At 36.7% G+C, this 16,861-nt stretch overlaps 1 pseudogene; it reads left to right on the top strand.

Moving 5' to 3' along the window:
• The first annotated feature begins 15,015 nt into the window (after positions 1–15,015).
• Positions 15,016–15,752, top strand: LOC131831095 (multiple C2 and transmembrane domain-containing protein 2-like; annotated as a pseudogene).
• Positions 15,753–16,861: the final 1,109 nt, after the last annotated feature.

Genomic DNA, 16,861 nt, shown 5'->3' with positions numbered 1-16,861 from the left:
ATACATGCACTGAAAACACCCTACACTAAAAGTGTGGTTATGTCAAGTGTTGTAAAGTATGTAGAGCAACTGGAACTTCACACAGCAGGTGGTAATACAGTAAGGCAAAGTTATTTTTGGAAATTCTTTGGTAGTTCTTATTCAGTTAGCATTACCATATGCTGCTAAGTTCCTCTCCCAGGTATTGAACAAAAAGATATGACAAGATATGTCTAGGGGCACCTGGGTGGCTGAGTCATTGGGTGTCCGCCTTTGGCTCAGGTCATGATCCCAGGGTCCTGGAATCAAGTCCCTCATAGGGCTTGGTGCTCTGGGGGAAGCCTGCTTCTCCATCTCCCCCCAACCCCACTCCTGCTTGTGTTCCTGCTCTCACTCTCTCTCTCTGTCAAATAAATAAATAAAATCTTTAAAAAAACAGATATGTCTACACAAAAACATATACTGATGCTCATCAAAGCTTGATTCATAATAACTTCCAATTGGTAACAACCCAACTATCCTTCACAGGTGAATTTAGACCTAAAATGTATACATTTTATGTCATGTAAATTGGGTTTTTACAATTTTGATGTAAAAATTCTTTGATATATGAATTACCTGTAAAGTTTATTAAAACACACATTCTTAGGCTATTTTGACAGATATTCTTGTCAAATAGAGTTGAATTAGGCTTGAAACACCACACAGGGAGCTGCAATATTTGAATTCGGTAACATGAACGTTCTTTTGTTCAAAGTGTTACATACAATGCAATATGTATCTTAAATATGATATCCAGATGTCTACTAAGGTGTCTTAGCACCAAGTTTCTCTGTTATTAAAACTTTTCTATATTTATTCTTCATGTTAAATTGATAGTTCTCTAGAGATAGGAAGACAGATGAATTATTATGAAAACTATCAAGTGAGAACATGTATTATTTCTGACTCTTAAATAAATATAGACATCCATATTACCATTTGGTGTAATGCAATTATAGGAACTGGGGCTTAGATATGGAGATACTTGCTATTTTTTAAATTTTGTATCAGTTTGCAGTTTATATCAGAAGCCTATCTTGTTATATAAAATTTTGTCTCATAAATCTATTACCCAATCACTTAACAAGAGCCCTTAATGTAAGAATATGTTGCAGCGTTTCACTGATTTTGCTGATTATATTTAATCATTCAAAACCTCAAATTATAAATAACAAGCTTTGCTTTTTTTTTAAATACATACCCTGAATTTGTGCATATATACTACATCCTTTGTCTATTTAAAGAACAGGAAGAATTAATACAACCCTTTAAATTTTGATTAATTCAGTGAAGTACATGTATATACAAATAAATTGAGCATTGACTGTATGTAGTTGTCAATGGCAACATAAATGTAGTTCATTCTAATAGTATGTAAATAAAATAAGAAAATTATAAAGATATTTAAATATGATTGGAATGGGCTCCAAATCTGAGTGGCTCAGTCGGTTAAGTGACCAACTCTTGATTTCGGTTCAGGTCATTGTCTCAAGGTCATGAGATGGAGGCCTGCATCAGGGTCCATGCTGGGTATGAAACCTGCTTAAGATTCTCTTTCTCCTTCTGCCCCTCTCCACCAGTTCACTTGCTCACTGTCTAAATAAAAACTAAATAAATAATATTTTAAAAATAATAATAAAAAAATTAAATACAATCGGAGTGTTCTGGTTATCATAAAGAGAAGTAAAAATACAATGGAGATTCAGAGAAGGAAAGGATCAGAGCACGTTTTCTAAGAGGAAGAACAAAAATGATAAATCCAGGAAATAAGAAGTAAGGATGCCATAACAAGTTAAATAAAGATATATAAAAATTAGTAACTCATTAAATTTATTTTTCTATAAATAATTTATTTATGAACTATATATTTATGATAACCCAAAACCTGAACTACATTATTCTTCTAAATATTCTAGTTACTCAAAGGTTATGATCTCTTAATTTGGTCCTTTATCTAGTTTTTTTTTTCCCCCATGCTAGAGACTGAATAGTGAATGGGTATGATGAAGAAATTGTGGTATTGTCCACAGAGCTTAGATTAAGAACTAGGAAGGATATATGTTATTTTGATCATAGAAGAAGCCAAAATAATATTTTTCATTAAAAATATTTGTTCTAGTGGTGCCTGCGTGGCTAAGTTGTTAAGGGGCTGCCTTCAACTCAGGTCATGATCCCAGGTCCTGGGACTGAGACCCGCACTGGGCTCCCTGCTCAGTGGGAAACCTGCCTCTCCTTCTCCCACTCCCCTCCCTTCTGTTCCCTCTCTTGCTGTGTCTCTCTTTGTCACACACACACAAAAAATTAAAAACATATTTGTTATATCAAGTTTTATTCTTGAATATGTTTGAAGCCAAAAGGGAAAAAAAAAAAGGCAGTAGAATCTTCAAGACTGATAATTAAAAATTAGAATCTTCAAGACTGATACCAAAAGGAGACTGGTGATTGCTTTCCAGTAAAGAGAAAATGGAGATCATGTTTTATTATAAAGACTTTAGAAAGGCATTGGACAGTTAGCCCTTTTTCTGATACTGAACAGGACTTATATAGAAAAAAAAAATAGTTATAAAACTAGAGATCTTTTGAAGCTAAATAGCCCCATCCCTAACAAGACTCAAAGAGGAGACAGAGGGGGCAGGTGTGAGTAAACTGGGTATAAGAGTGTGTGGGTGTGTGGTATCGCTGTCAAATGGGGAATCCCAGTAAGATATTAATGAACTTAGTGCATGAATGACTTGCCTTTTACAACTTCGGGGGACGCCATTCCCACTGTATTCATCCTAGATACATACAGCTAGTGGAAAAGTTTCCTCACAAAACCAAAAACTGCTTTGAGGAAAGGCACATTTTCATAATAAAGGTAAAGTCACCGTACTGGCTAGCAGTGGAGTGGTAAGAAGCGGTAAATGCACGTATTGCAGGCCAAGGTGAAAGGCCTGAGTGACACCAAGGACATCAGGGGTAAGAAACAGCCACCAGGGGTAAGGAGATAGGAGCAGTCAAATAAGGGTTGCCAACTATACAGTGATGTGTGACAAATATGTCTTGGGGCCAAACAATTTCTAATTTAAGTGGAATAAAACGGGAGATTCTAATAAACATTACAAAGAATGCATACTATGTCTGAAGATATCAGATTTTTATTTGAAAAAGGGAATTTATAAAGTTGTTGAAAGATGGTTGAAAGGGTTAGTGGAGTGTTTGCATCATAGAAACAAGTGATTTGTCTGAACGTGATTTAACTTTCCAATATTGACTAATAATAGCTGTTGGTCAGAATAATGAAAACTTTAAAAAGTGTTCTGATTTTTCCTCCTGATTAATGTTTTATGTTTTATTATCTAATCTGTTTGCAAAGATTTAATGAGGAGAAATAATTATGGCTGTAAAATGGTAAATTAATTCTGATCATAAAGTGATTTTCACTATATGCTATATTTAATTTAAACTGTGATGTGTTTTATCACATTGTTGATTTTTACTATCTCAAATTTAGCTCTACTGGCAGTGGTAGTTTTAGCAGATTTTTATATTTTTACAATCTGATTCTAATTCATCGGACTGACTAGTTTGCTCGTGGCAAAGCATAGTCTTGGGTTATATGAACCAGCTATATGTGTGGAGTTAACAAAAAGAGGATTAAAAAGCCTAATTAACATTATGAGACATTTATAATTATTGAAGATTCTATATCTTACATATAAAATGAATTTAGGTACAAAATTGCTGTTATTAACCAATTATGTACTTGCCACTTCTTTATTTCATATATTAGATTATGAAATACTGCATGGAAATTTAAAGTGTTCGATGAGTAGTGTGCGTAAGTGGTCCTAGAGCCAGACACCATGGGTTCAAATCTCTACCCCATCACTTACTAGACATAAACATTTGGATAAATTACCTAAGCAATCTGTTTTTTTATCTGGAAAATGGGGGCGATAACAATTAAAAAAAAAAAAAAAAGACTTATAGGACTGTTAGGAGGAACAAAAATATCATTAAAAAATGTTTATAAAAGCTTGACTGGTACAGAGACTATAGCACCCTCCAAGTCATCCTACAGAGATTTATCATTTAGCCTTTTTTTCCCCATTTTTAGAGGAAAGGTTTATAGTCCGTTATAATCTGTGTGTCATCCTCTTAGGTGATATTTCTACAATGTTTTGTTTATTTTGGATATGATTATAATAAAACAGTAGCCATGACATATCTTTTTAAAAGTCTGCAAAGTATATATAAAAAATCACTATGTTTCAGGATTCCAGAACTCCCAAACATACCCCCCAACACAGGCCCTGATTCTGTACGAATCTGAATTTTTGGCAGGGGAACCTGGGTATGTTTAATTTATTAAAAGCTCAGCAGGCAAGTCACACACACACACACATCTGGTTAAGAACTACAATTAAGGCTCTCATGTCTAAGGTGTCCTCACACTGAAATGAGTGGAGTTACTTTCTTGTTTCCCTTGGTTTCAACACATCAGTTGGGTACCCTTAAATCAATGAATCAATCTTCTTGGACCATTCTTTCTTTAAATATCAGAATGCTAGGGTGCCTGGGTGACTCCATCGTTAAATGTCTGCCTTCGGCTCGAGTCATGATCCCAGGATCCTGGGATCGAGCCCCGCTTTAGGCTCCCTGCTCAATGAGGAGCCTGCTTCTCTCTCTCCTGTTCCCCCCGATTGTGTTCCTGCTCTCTTGCTCTATCTCTCTGTGTCAAATAAATAGATAAAATATTAATAAATAAATAAACAAACAAATATTAGAATGCTTTCTGATCTTCTGATAACTGTATCTTCTTAGATGTCTAGTCTTCACAGTTTTTTGTCCCAACATCAGAATTCCACAAATAATGACTTCTGAAACTCGAATAACAAATTATGTTTGTTCATCTAAAATACTTAAAATTTCCTATTACCACCTACTACGTCCCATGATAGAAAGCTATTTACAATATATTCTATATCTGCTTTGTTCCCATCTTCCTCCAAAGATAAGGTGATTCAGGTGATATTTAAAGCATGAATAAATTAGTCTTCATAAATACTTCATTACAAGGAGCTACTGAGAAATTTCAACATTCTCTTTCTAGCCTTTAAATTTATTTTTCTGGGATAGATCTGCTTTTATTAAACTGGCAGATCTCTATGAGATTTAACCCCAAATTGGGAACATGATTTTCTCTTATTTTATATTCTCAATTTTAATTGTTAAGACGAACTTCTAGGAACAGAGAATAGAATATTAGTGATTAGGAGCTGGAGGGAAGAAAGGTGGAGAGAAGTTGGTCAAACGACACAAGTCTTCAGTTATAAGAAGACTAAGACTAAATATTGTCACAGTTCTGTGATTATAGTTAATAATACTGTGCTGTGTATTTTAAATTTACTAAAAGAATAGACCTTACGCATTCTCACCACACACTAAGAGATAACTGTGTGAAGTGATACATGTGTTAATTAGCAGTATGGTAGAAATCATTTCACAAAGTAATATGTATGTCAAATCTTCACATTGGTACCTTAAATACATACAATTTTGTCAATTACACCTCAATATATCTGAAAAAAAAAAGAAAGAAAGAAAAACTGTAAATCCTCATTAGCAAACCACCCCAGGCAAACACTTGTAGTTGAAGAAAGTTGAGTTTACCAATACTTGTTGCGAAAGAAAAAGGAATCACAAAGTATATGCAATCATGGAGTGTCTAAGAAAGAGTGTATTAAGAGTGGCTTATGATAGTGCTTAGAAACCATTAGGTGATTTTAAAGATAGTTCAAGAAAGCAAAAGTTTGGGATAGGAAGCAGTCAGAAGCAGGGACAATGAAAAATTTAATGTAATTTAACATATTTATTTTAATCTAGATGGTCAGAACAAGGCAATGAAGTTAATTTATAATTGACAAATAGACATCAATCAATCAAGAGAATCAGGAAAGAAGAGAGATTGAATATATCTCCTGTTTGGGCAGAACTTTTGTATCTGTCTCTCCCTAGACCTGATTACAAAGTAATCTTGCTCCTGTTTCTCTCCATCAAGCTCACAAAGTGACCTTGTCTGATGTTGATGTTCTGTGACACTGGCCTGGTTGTTAATGCTCAGAAAACTCTCAGAAAACTCAATAAGAGACAAAAAGTTTGTGTTAAATAACAAGTCTCAAGTTAGCTGTAGGAAGCTATTTATATGAGCAGAATGATACTCCAGGAAAACGTATTGTAAACCAGGTCTCAGGGAAAACTGAAATGGACTGGTGGCAGTTGGGACCTGAGGTACAAACAAGTTCTGAGTAATCTGTTATGTCATCCTGTGACGTGAACACATAGGGCTACGTAAGCACACTAGGCCTTCTTTGTTAATGAAATTTCTTCCGTTTCATCAATTTCAAGAGCAACCCAAAGAAGGTAAGTAGCAATAACAGGTCCTGCATGATCAGCGTCTGAGATAAAGTAGCTTAATCCAAACTCCAGTGCTGATGGAATTATGATATATAGCTAAGCACTTGCAGAAGCAATTCAATTAATTGCTTGAGCTTCTTTCTCGAAAGTGAGATAGATCTGTGCATTCAGCAAGAAAGTTCAGAAGAAGAAACACACTGAAAACAAGGGAAGAGCTGATATTGTTGAGGTGCTTTCCTCAGAAAATAAAGAAAGAACATGATGGGAACGGACATGCTACATATGTTCGTTTACCAGTGATAATATTTACAATGATCAATCAGATGTTCTTCCACCGCTTTATGGATGATGAAACAAACTCAGATGACTGAAACAATACATCTGAAGGAACACACCTTGTAAGTCATGAAACCAGGAGAACCCTAATTTTTTCTGGTCTTCAAAAATCATAGTCTACATTAACTCTGCTGATGTCCCCCTTCCATTTTGCCCCTATGCATAAAAAGTTATCAGTAAACTCCTTATAAATAATTCAAATTTTTATTTTTGTTCTGGTTTTCCTTGACATCTTGTCAGCATGTTGACAATGCTACACATGTTACACATCTTCTGGAATACTCTTTTCTGTTGATTTCATAAGACTACTTCATTTTCACCCAAATATATTGCTATTCCTTTATAATTTTCTTTGCTGGATCTTCCTATTCTGACTAGCAAGAATTGGCATTATGTAAACTTAAGCTGTCACTCTACAGCCCCTTATTGTATGATCTTACCCACACTCCGGGAACTAAATCACATCTATCAGCTTATAGTTATAAAATATGGACTTGCAGCCTATGTCCCTCCTCTGATCTTTAGACTACTGTTCCATAGCTTAATAGATAAGACTTAAGGGATGTCACTCAGACCACACTGGACATGCCCAAAATTAAACTCATGACCATACCTCTCAGAACCAGACCCTTCTACCCATTGTTTCAGTAAATACATTCACAATTCACCCCGTAAGAGAAGTTAGAAGAAACTTAATTCACCACAGTCAACCTAAATGTTCAATCAATCACCACAATTTATTATTTTTACCTTCTAATGATTTCTGAAATTCATGCATTTATCTCTCTACATCTAGATCTCATTTTCCCTAGTTCCATCAATCTTTCATCAAAACTGTCATAACAGCCAGACCCTGACTCAGTCACACACATATCAGCTTTCCCTCCATTCAATCTTTCACATTGCAGAGTTTTATATTAAACAAGTGTAATTGGCCCTCGAGAAACATGGGGGTGTCAACTCTTTGCATAGTCAAAAATATCTGTGTAATTTTTGACTCCCCAAAACATGACTTATAATTAGGCCACTATTGACAGGGAGATTTACCAATAACATGAACAGTCAATGAACACAAATTCTTTTTTTGTATTACATTTATTACATACTGTATTCTTACCATAAAGTAAGCTGGAGAAAAAAAAGCTATTTTTAAAATGATAAGGGAAAGAAAATACATTGACAGTGCTGTATTGCATTTATCTAAAACAATCTGCATATAAGTGGACCACAGGCAATTAAGCCCATGTTGTTTGAGTTTGTATTCTGATTATTTCACTTTTTATGTTATCTTTACATATGTTTTCTAGTTTCACCTTTATCTTCTATTCATATCTATCTCATGTTATAGTACTTTCCAATAAAAGTCATCCCAAATCATATCCTTTCTTGCCCTTCAGGAGTTTCTACCACCTCTGACCCCATCATCTAATTAACTCCTATTCACATTATAGAGTTCAGTTTCAAATGAATTTCCTCAAGGCAGATTTCATGGACATCCTAGACTTTGCTAGAACCCTTTCAATCACAGTATTCTACACTTCTTTGTTTTTAAAGGTTTTATTTATTTGACACAGAGATAGAGAGTACAAGTAACCAGAGCAGCAGGCAGAGGGAGAGGGAGAATCAGGCTCTCCGCTGAGCAGGAAGCCCAATATGGGACTCCATCCCAGGACCCTGGGATCATGGCCTAAGCTGAAGGCAGCCGCTTAACCAACTGAGCCACCCAGGCAACCCTCTATGCTTCTTTGTAACTCTGTTCATAATTGTACTCTAATTAAATATTTTTTTAAATTTATGATTGCTTAATGCTTTCATGTTTGTTTAATGTTTAATTTGTCCTTCCAGACAAATTACAAAAAGACTTCAAAATCTGGGAAGAGAAAAAAAATATTAAGAATTGGGATGCCTGTGTGGCTCAGTCAAGTGTCTGCCTTAGGCTCAGGTCATGATACCAGGGTTCTGGGATCAAGTCCTGAATCCCTGATCCTTGCTCAGCAGGAAGCTTGCTTCTCTCTCTGCCTGCCGCTCTCCCTTCTTGCGTGCTCTCTCACTCTGTCTTTCTCTCTGACAAATAAATAATTTTTTAAAAAGAATAAGAAAATTTCACACAGTTTATCAAAGAAAACTCATTTACCAGTTGTATTAAATCACTTTCAATATAATGACAATATATTAAAACAGTAATAAATAAAACTAAGATTTGTAATTGTATTATATAATATGTATTATTGACTTGTAATTGAGTAGAGTATTGACTTGTAACTTTTTAAGGTTAATTTTTTAAAAAGATTTTATTTATTTATTTGACAGAGAGAGATGACAAGTAGGCAGAGAGGTAGGCAGGGGAGTGGTGGGAAGCAGGCTTCCCGCTGAGCAGAGAGCCCGATGTGGGGCTCCATCCCAGGACCCTGTGCAACCCTATGGTTAATTTTAATGATTTGTCAAATTGGTGTCTCAGGATGACCAAAATATGTTTTGTACAATTCTCACCATAGACAGTATACCAAGGCAGAGAGTAAAATTACCTTCTCTGTCTCTTATTTTTGGGGGCTATTTTAGGAAACTAAATTTAATTCATTTATGTCTGAAACTAATTGTCAATGGGTAGAAGATTTCGAAGAAAATAGACATATCCATACTGTTTGCAAGTGGTTTCAGGAACAAACTGAAATTTGATTTGAATTTTAAAGCCAATCTGTATCATGAAAATCTGTATGCTTTGGAATCTAAAAATAATTAAAAATTTAATTATATCTTTAAATAATGCCCTACTTATTGGCAAGTTAGCCTCCATTATCCACTTTTCTTCTTTATTACCACATTGTTGCATTTCATCCACCTCTTCTTTTAACCACTGGCCATACAGCACATAATTACAATAGGGGTTATCATCAACTTCTCATTCTTCCGTAGAGGAGGGACTTTGATTCTCAAAATCATACTTATTAAGAATAAAATGAACACCTTTGTTTGAGATTAATAGTGACATTTTAAAAGATTGTAAAATTGAAAGACTTGCAAATCATATCATTTTCCCAACAATGGTATCTTAATATTTTTTAATAAACCATAGATTAAAAAAATATTCTTGTGAATACTCAATTACTTTTAGTGTTTATAGAAGAGATATTATCTGACTAAATATAGTTAAGAGTGTGAATCAGGAATTGGATGATTTTTGTTCAGATTTACCTTTGCATATATTCTTATCTGTAATGACACATGATTGCAAATTTAAAATCTAATTAGGTTATTATTTTTTCTGATTTGATTTAATTGCATAATTTAGCCAACCCTTACTGCACTCTGAGTAATTTCACATGCATTAATGGATATATCTGTGTTAAATTCATAGATATGATTTGATTTCAGTGTCTTTTCCCAGGCTTCCTATTATATTAACATTATATTAGTTTCTAAAAGAGAATTCTTTAGCTGCTTAATATTTAATTTCTATGGCCTACTATTTGTATGATCTTGAATGAATTATTCAACCTCTCTTTTAAAAAATATTGTTCTTTACTTATTTCATCAGTAAAATGGAATTAAAAGCAATACCTAATTAAGACAGCTGTTTTGAGTTTTGCAGAAGCTAATGACTAGAAATACTTAGAAGAAAATCTGGCATAAATAAGCACACTATACATGTGAGCCATATTATTGGTCCCTGTTTTTCTGTGACTTTCTCTTCCTAACACTTCTCTTACATTCCTCCTTCTTCTCTCCCAGAATTCTCAATAAATCTACAATGACACTGAGAAATGTCAAATCTACAGCTTCCTCCTTGACTAATCAAAATCTATCATTTCTGGCCATATGTCCCAATGCTTTGGAACAGAGGATCCTTTCTTGGCCATCGGTTTTACCTCTTCTAAGCAAATGAAGGGCAGAATTTTTGTACCATTTTTTAAAGACTCACTATATACTCTCCAATCTCATTTTCTCTTCTTTTTTATCTCCCAGGTACATTCCCCTGCTTCCCTTGCCATGAGAATGAATGTTGGCTGAAGAAGTGGGAAGGATGTGATGAAGCCATTTTCAAACATATTCAGTCATACATCTTCAGTGACTGAAGATGTTTCTTCTGTTTCTTCAGCCTGCCAGTCAGACTATCAAAGCAGCTAGGTCACTAAGAACCCCATGATAAAGTATCCTAGCGAGAAAAATAAAGGTGTGTATGTGTGTGTGTGCAGTACAGCACCAGAATTTCATTATTGTGGTTGCCACAGTTAACTGACCATATCCATCAGAACATTATAGGCCTTCAAATCCCCAGTGCTTAATAAATGACTTTTGCTTATTTAATGACTATGTATCAGAATTTATCAGATAATATAATAACCTTAAAAATCTACAAAAACCTCTTAGTACATAAAATGATGAGAAGGATAAGTAATACTTTATTTCTTAAAGAATAAGCCATTTTGTCATTCAAAGATACTTTCTCTAATAACCTCATTATAGATTTTAATGTGCAGTTAAACTTGACAAGCAGAGCATAGTGTAACATTTTTAGCAAACAAATACACTTACACATTTCCAACATTAATCTCCCTGATTTGCTGAAATACAATAAAGTGGAGATAACCTTGCTTGTATATTATGTTATTAAAAAAATAACTTAGCGGTAAAAATATCTTCATAGCTCTCTCCATTCTACTTTCTTCATATTTTCTCACTTTTAATTAGTAAATGCAATCATAGATTTCAAAATATGTATCTCACACAAAATTCTACAATGTTTATTACAAGGATGAATAATTATCTCATAACAGTAAGAACAGTCAAAAAAACTTTATGCAAGTGCATAATAGTGACCCAGCTTAGATAAAGTGAAAAAAGAAAATGAATTAGGAAAATATAAAAACTGCTGACTCGCTCCTCTCCCTTTCACTAAGAGCAGTAGGAAAAAATATGAAGAAGAATTTCAGCGTGAAGGATTTGGAATTACTTCCTGTCAACAGGGGCCCTAAAATATATGTTTTTTTGATTGAACAATAAACTTAGGTAATAAAGCAGTAAAAAATCCAATAACGTCTGATTACACAAATATTTTATGTACCATAAGTAAGACAATATACAATTTAAAGCAAAAACAGAACCACCAATTTTTACTGTACCTTAGGTTAAATACTTTGACCATTGCACTTTGCCTTGAATTGTATATTAATAACTGCTAATCACTCTGCAATATAGTCTTTGATGAAAATATTAAACTGTTTTATTTGCTATTTGGGCACACAGAGCTTAACAGAAGTTAATTCATCTTGTAAATCTTCCACAAATCTTTCAGTGAAGGTGATACAAAATCTATATCTGAAATAAAATGTTCAACAGTATATTTCCATTTGCTACATGATAATTCATTCCCCCAATTATAGAATTGAAAAATACTTTCTGCAATTATCTGATTGCTTAACATGAGGGCTTAATATTACTCAAATGGAGTCTAACTAAAAGAAAATTATCCTATGTGCTTTTAGTAGTTTTGAGGGATAAATTAAGTTAATGAAACTGAAGGAGAGAAAAGAGGTTATAATACAATTTCTGTCCTACACTGCCTTATAAAGGAAAAAATGTATATGATATGATTAATCTTCCAAGGCATCTTCAAGGTGCCAGATCAGTGAGAGGCAATGAGACGTAACTGAAGTCTTCTGATTCTCTTACGGTGATATCTGTGGGGAGACTGTTGGTTCAATTCCTCAATGTGGACATACAAAAAAAAAAATATATATATATATATATATATATATGACTCAAAATAATGAAGGATGTCTTGCATTGTTGATTTAAACTTATATTTAGACTACACAATTGGCTAAAACCTTGTGTGAGCCTTAAATTTTCTGTTTGTGCTCAAGACTACAAATTGTTGATACTGTTAGAAATTTTTTTCAAAAGAGGCATTTAAAAATCTCTCATTTTCTTGTCACATACTTGCATGAACTTGTTAGATCTCATTCTTTTGCGTAAATAAACCTGAGGTTTGTGATTTTTATCCCAACTGGGCAAGTCAGGATGCATGGTAACTGAGTGGTCAGTAGTCAATGTTTCATCTCTTCTGAGGCCCAGTGGCAAGGCATAAGCTGCTTCTCAAGGGAGAGTATTGTCTGCAAAGAGAGCAGGACTAACAATCCCTTGAATGAAGGGGAGAACAGGTCTACTTAAGAACACCAAAATGAACCAAAATTTATAGCTCTGGTAAATATTGATACCACAGATATTTATCCCAGTGTTTTCTAAAGAGACATAAGACAATTTGCCAGGGTAATTTACATTGGCAAATCAGACTATTTGAGAATTCCTGAATATTGGCACTGATTTCAGGACATCTCAGAACCCACTGTCCCGCAATCAGAGGAGCAGTTTATGGAGGTCAAGTGACCAATAGAATTTTAGGTCAGGTCCATCCCAGAGTGGGTAAAGGAGGTCCCTGAACCCTGAACATATCCTGTGGTAGTTCCTCCATTTAAAAATATATATTTGGAATAGCATACACAGCAACTGACAGAATATCCTGACCTCTGACTTAAGGGCTTTTCTGGTGGGAAAGCAAACCACTAGATACAGCCTCTCCCTACAAAATAGTAAATCAAAAGCAGTACTGAACCCCTGGAGAGACTGAAAAGGAGAGTACTACCATCAAGAACTTGAAAGATTCTGTAGTGATAAGACCACCACCTCTCCATTGAACCTAACTATTTGGCCTGCACAAAAAGTGGCCAGTTTTCTGAAGTAAATCTGTCAATACATGTCTCCAACTGGTTCTGTTTCTCTGGTTTAGCACAGATTGATACAAATTTTGACACCTGAAGTGGACGGCTGCTATAATAAAAACTTGAAAATATGGATGTGGCTTCAAAATATAGTCATTAATAGAGGATTGAAGAATTTTGATAACCATTATAGGAAAGAAGGAAAAAAAAACCAAATGTACTTGATCAGATTATTAGCAGGACTACGGACATTAAGTGCAGCTGAGGGCTCAGAAGGAAGTGAGGAACATGGTAGAGAAAAGCTATTTTATCTTAGAGAATATTTAGATAATCATAAAATGACTTTTGGAAGTAAGAGAACAAAAGGAAACGAGGAACACTTTATTGTAAACTGGAGAAAAGGTGATCCTTGTTACATGGTGCCAGAACACTTAGCTGAACTCATCATACAGATATGTGCAGATCATTTAAGCAACAAACTGAGTTGTTTAATGGGGAGATTTAAATGGGGGAGATTTCCCAGTGACGTGTTGAAGATATGGTCTGTTTTCTCCTTACTACTTATAGTAAAACTCCAGAGGAAAGAGACAAATTGAGGGAAGAACTGATAAGTAAAAAACAAACACACAGAAAACTCATAGCATACTGATGTGGGGAATTTTAAGCCTATTCAGGTTTCAAAGGACACAAAAATGAAAAGATTTAGTCTCAGTAAAGTGTGCTCTTGAGAGAAAGTCAGGCTTTAGCCACTGTCCTTGAAGTATCAGAATGCCAGCATATTCAGTCATTCAGAGGGACCTTGGAAGAGCAAGTGATGTGACAACAGAAGCAGAGAGAAAGAGATATGGGACAAAGCAAGCAGAGATTGGACCAATGTCTACAGGCCCAAGAATGCAAGTAGCTTAGAGAAGCTAGGAATGACTGGAAAATATATTCTTCCTTAGAGCCTCCAAAAAGATCTAAGCCCTGTCGACACCTTGATTTTAGCCTATGGAAATTGATATTGTACTTCTGAACTCAAAAACTGCAAGACAGTTAAGTTTAGTTTTTGTTTTCATAAAAGCAAATTCTATTTCATTGGATACTCTGAATTGATTTAAAAATGCTGGAGTTTCCTGCCACATTACTGAGTTTCTGTATGAGTTATAGTAGTTTGGGGGGGGGGGTGGAATCTTTTGGGTTTCCCATATAAAGTATCATGTCATCTTCAAAGAGAGAGAGTTTGACCTCTTCAAGGATACAAAATCAATGTACAAATATCCATTGCTTTCTTATACATTAACAATGGAAATACAGAAAGGGAAATTGGAGAATCATTTTCATTTACTATAGCACCAAGAACCATAAGATAACTGGGAATAAACCTAATCAAAGAAGTAAAGGATCTATACTTGAGAAACTACAGAACACTCATGAAAGAAATTGAAGACACAAAAAGATGGAAGAGCATTCCATGCTCATGGATTGGAAGAATAAACATTGTCAAAATGTCTATACTGCCCTGGCAGGTGAGGGGCGCGCCGGCTCCTGGGCAGCCTCAGACAGGAGCCGCTACAGTTGTTTCCCACACAGAGGAGCTCTCTCATGGAGTGACTTCCTGGGTCTTCATGCAGCCATGGAGGATAAACCGTCTGTCTGGGGCTCTTTGAAACAGCGGACCAGGCCTTTGTTAATCAACCTGAGCAAGAGGAGGGTGAAAAAGAACTCGAACAAGCCCCTAGACCTACGGGCAAGGCGTTCCCTGGACCGCTGCCTCAGCCTCTCTGTCTGACCTCTTGGAGGCTGAGGCCTTGGCCCCAGAGGGCAGGCCTTAACTCTGGGCCCCAGTCATCATACACCTCGGTGCCCAGCAGCCTGTCAACAGCGGGGATCTTGCCCAAGAGCAGCAGTAGCTCCTTGAAACAGTCTGAGGAGGAATTGGACTGGAGCCAGGAAGAAGCCGGCTACCTCCGTGTCGTGGAAACGGACTCCGAGGAGGCCTATGCCTCTCCCGCCGAGGACAGGAGGCCTTCTAGCAATGGCATCCTGGATCTGCTGCAGAAGACGCCGGCTGGAGACGAGGCCCTGGAAGAGCCAGAGCTATGTGAAAGTGGCGATCTGAATGCTTCTCTGACATCCCAACAATTTGAAGAACAATCTATGTTTGGAGAAGTCAGTGATGGCTTGAGTAACCTGCCCAGTCCTTTTGCCTACCTCCTCACCATCAACCTGAAGGAAGGCCGGAACCTGGTCATCCGGGACAGCTGTGGGCAAAGTGAGAGGGCAACTGTGTCCTAGAAGCTGGCTGGCCTCCCCATCCCCCAATGCAACTGCTGTGCTTGGTTGTCAGGCAACTGTTTACCTTAGAGGTAGAGCGCCCCCCAAGGTTCTGAGCCTTCTTCAGTTGAGACCCAGAGAACACTGGCCTTTGGAGGCAGAGCTAGGGAGCTCTCCACAGCCGTGGATGGCCTCCTGCCTGCCATAGATCCATTTCCACTTGGTCCTAGACCACCTGTGCGGTCCTCTGCTGGTGATTTCTGAACGCTGGAGACACGTTTCAGGTCTCCGTGGATTTCCCTGGGAGATCCTGGTATAAACTGTGATACTGGTTTTGCCAGTGAAGAAACAGCACATTTTGAGAAGGGTGAAGGTGTCAGGCGAAAGGTGTTTCGCCCACGCTGAAGTCTGTGGGAAAGGCAGTGAGAATATGGAACCGCTGACACAAGCTGATGATGCCCGAGGTCTGCCTGGGGTGGAGGCCAGTCTTCCCACCTTAAAATCCTCGTGCTTATCAGCAATAAATACAAACCACTGTAGGCTGTCTCTTCAGAATACTGTTGACTTTCTGAAAAAGTTACTGAAGGGCCAGCCTCCTAAATCATCTCAAGAGACTGGTGACAGACCCATCTTCAAAGCCTCAAAGAATGGAGAAGACATTTGGGAGAAAACCCTGGGTGATCTGAATGAAAACCCTCCTGATCTCCAGAGTCCAGAACGGCTTGCCCAAGAAACTGCGAGATGGAAGCAGAGACTCCAAGAAATGCAGCAGGAGAAAGAAAGGCTTGAACAGTCAAACGCAGGATTCCAACAGGCCCTGAACGAGAAAGTCAGCCAGTTAGTACCGGTGGGTGAAAACTTGCTGAAGACCTTCCCCGGGCCCACTCACCTTGGAGATCATTTGGGTCATGTCAACTGTGAGGTCGAGGAAAAGAGGGAAACAGAAAATGATGATGGCCCCATCCACGGGTCAGAGGGTGATCTGAAGGGTGTCACTGATGATGCTGATTCCAACGTGTCCCTTCAAAGTGCTGAAGCGAAAAAGCAGGAACTAGCCAGACAATTGCAGGAAGGAAAGCAAATGAATGAGGAACTTATGGGACAAATAACAGATCTTCAAGCCAAGGAGG

Source organism: Mustela lutreola, chromosome 5 (genome assembly GCF_030435805.1).
Source record: "Mustela lutreola isolate mMusLut2 chromosome 5, mMusLut2.pri, whole genome shotgun sequence".
Taxonomy (NCBI): domain Eukaryota; kingdom Metazoa; phylum Chordata; class Mammalia; order Carnivora; family Mustelidae; genus Mustela; species Mustela lutreola.
Note: the sequence above shows the minus strand (reverse complement) of the source record. Positions and strands in the feature narration are given on the sequence as shown.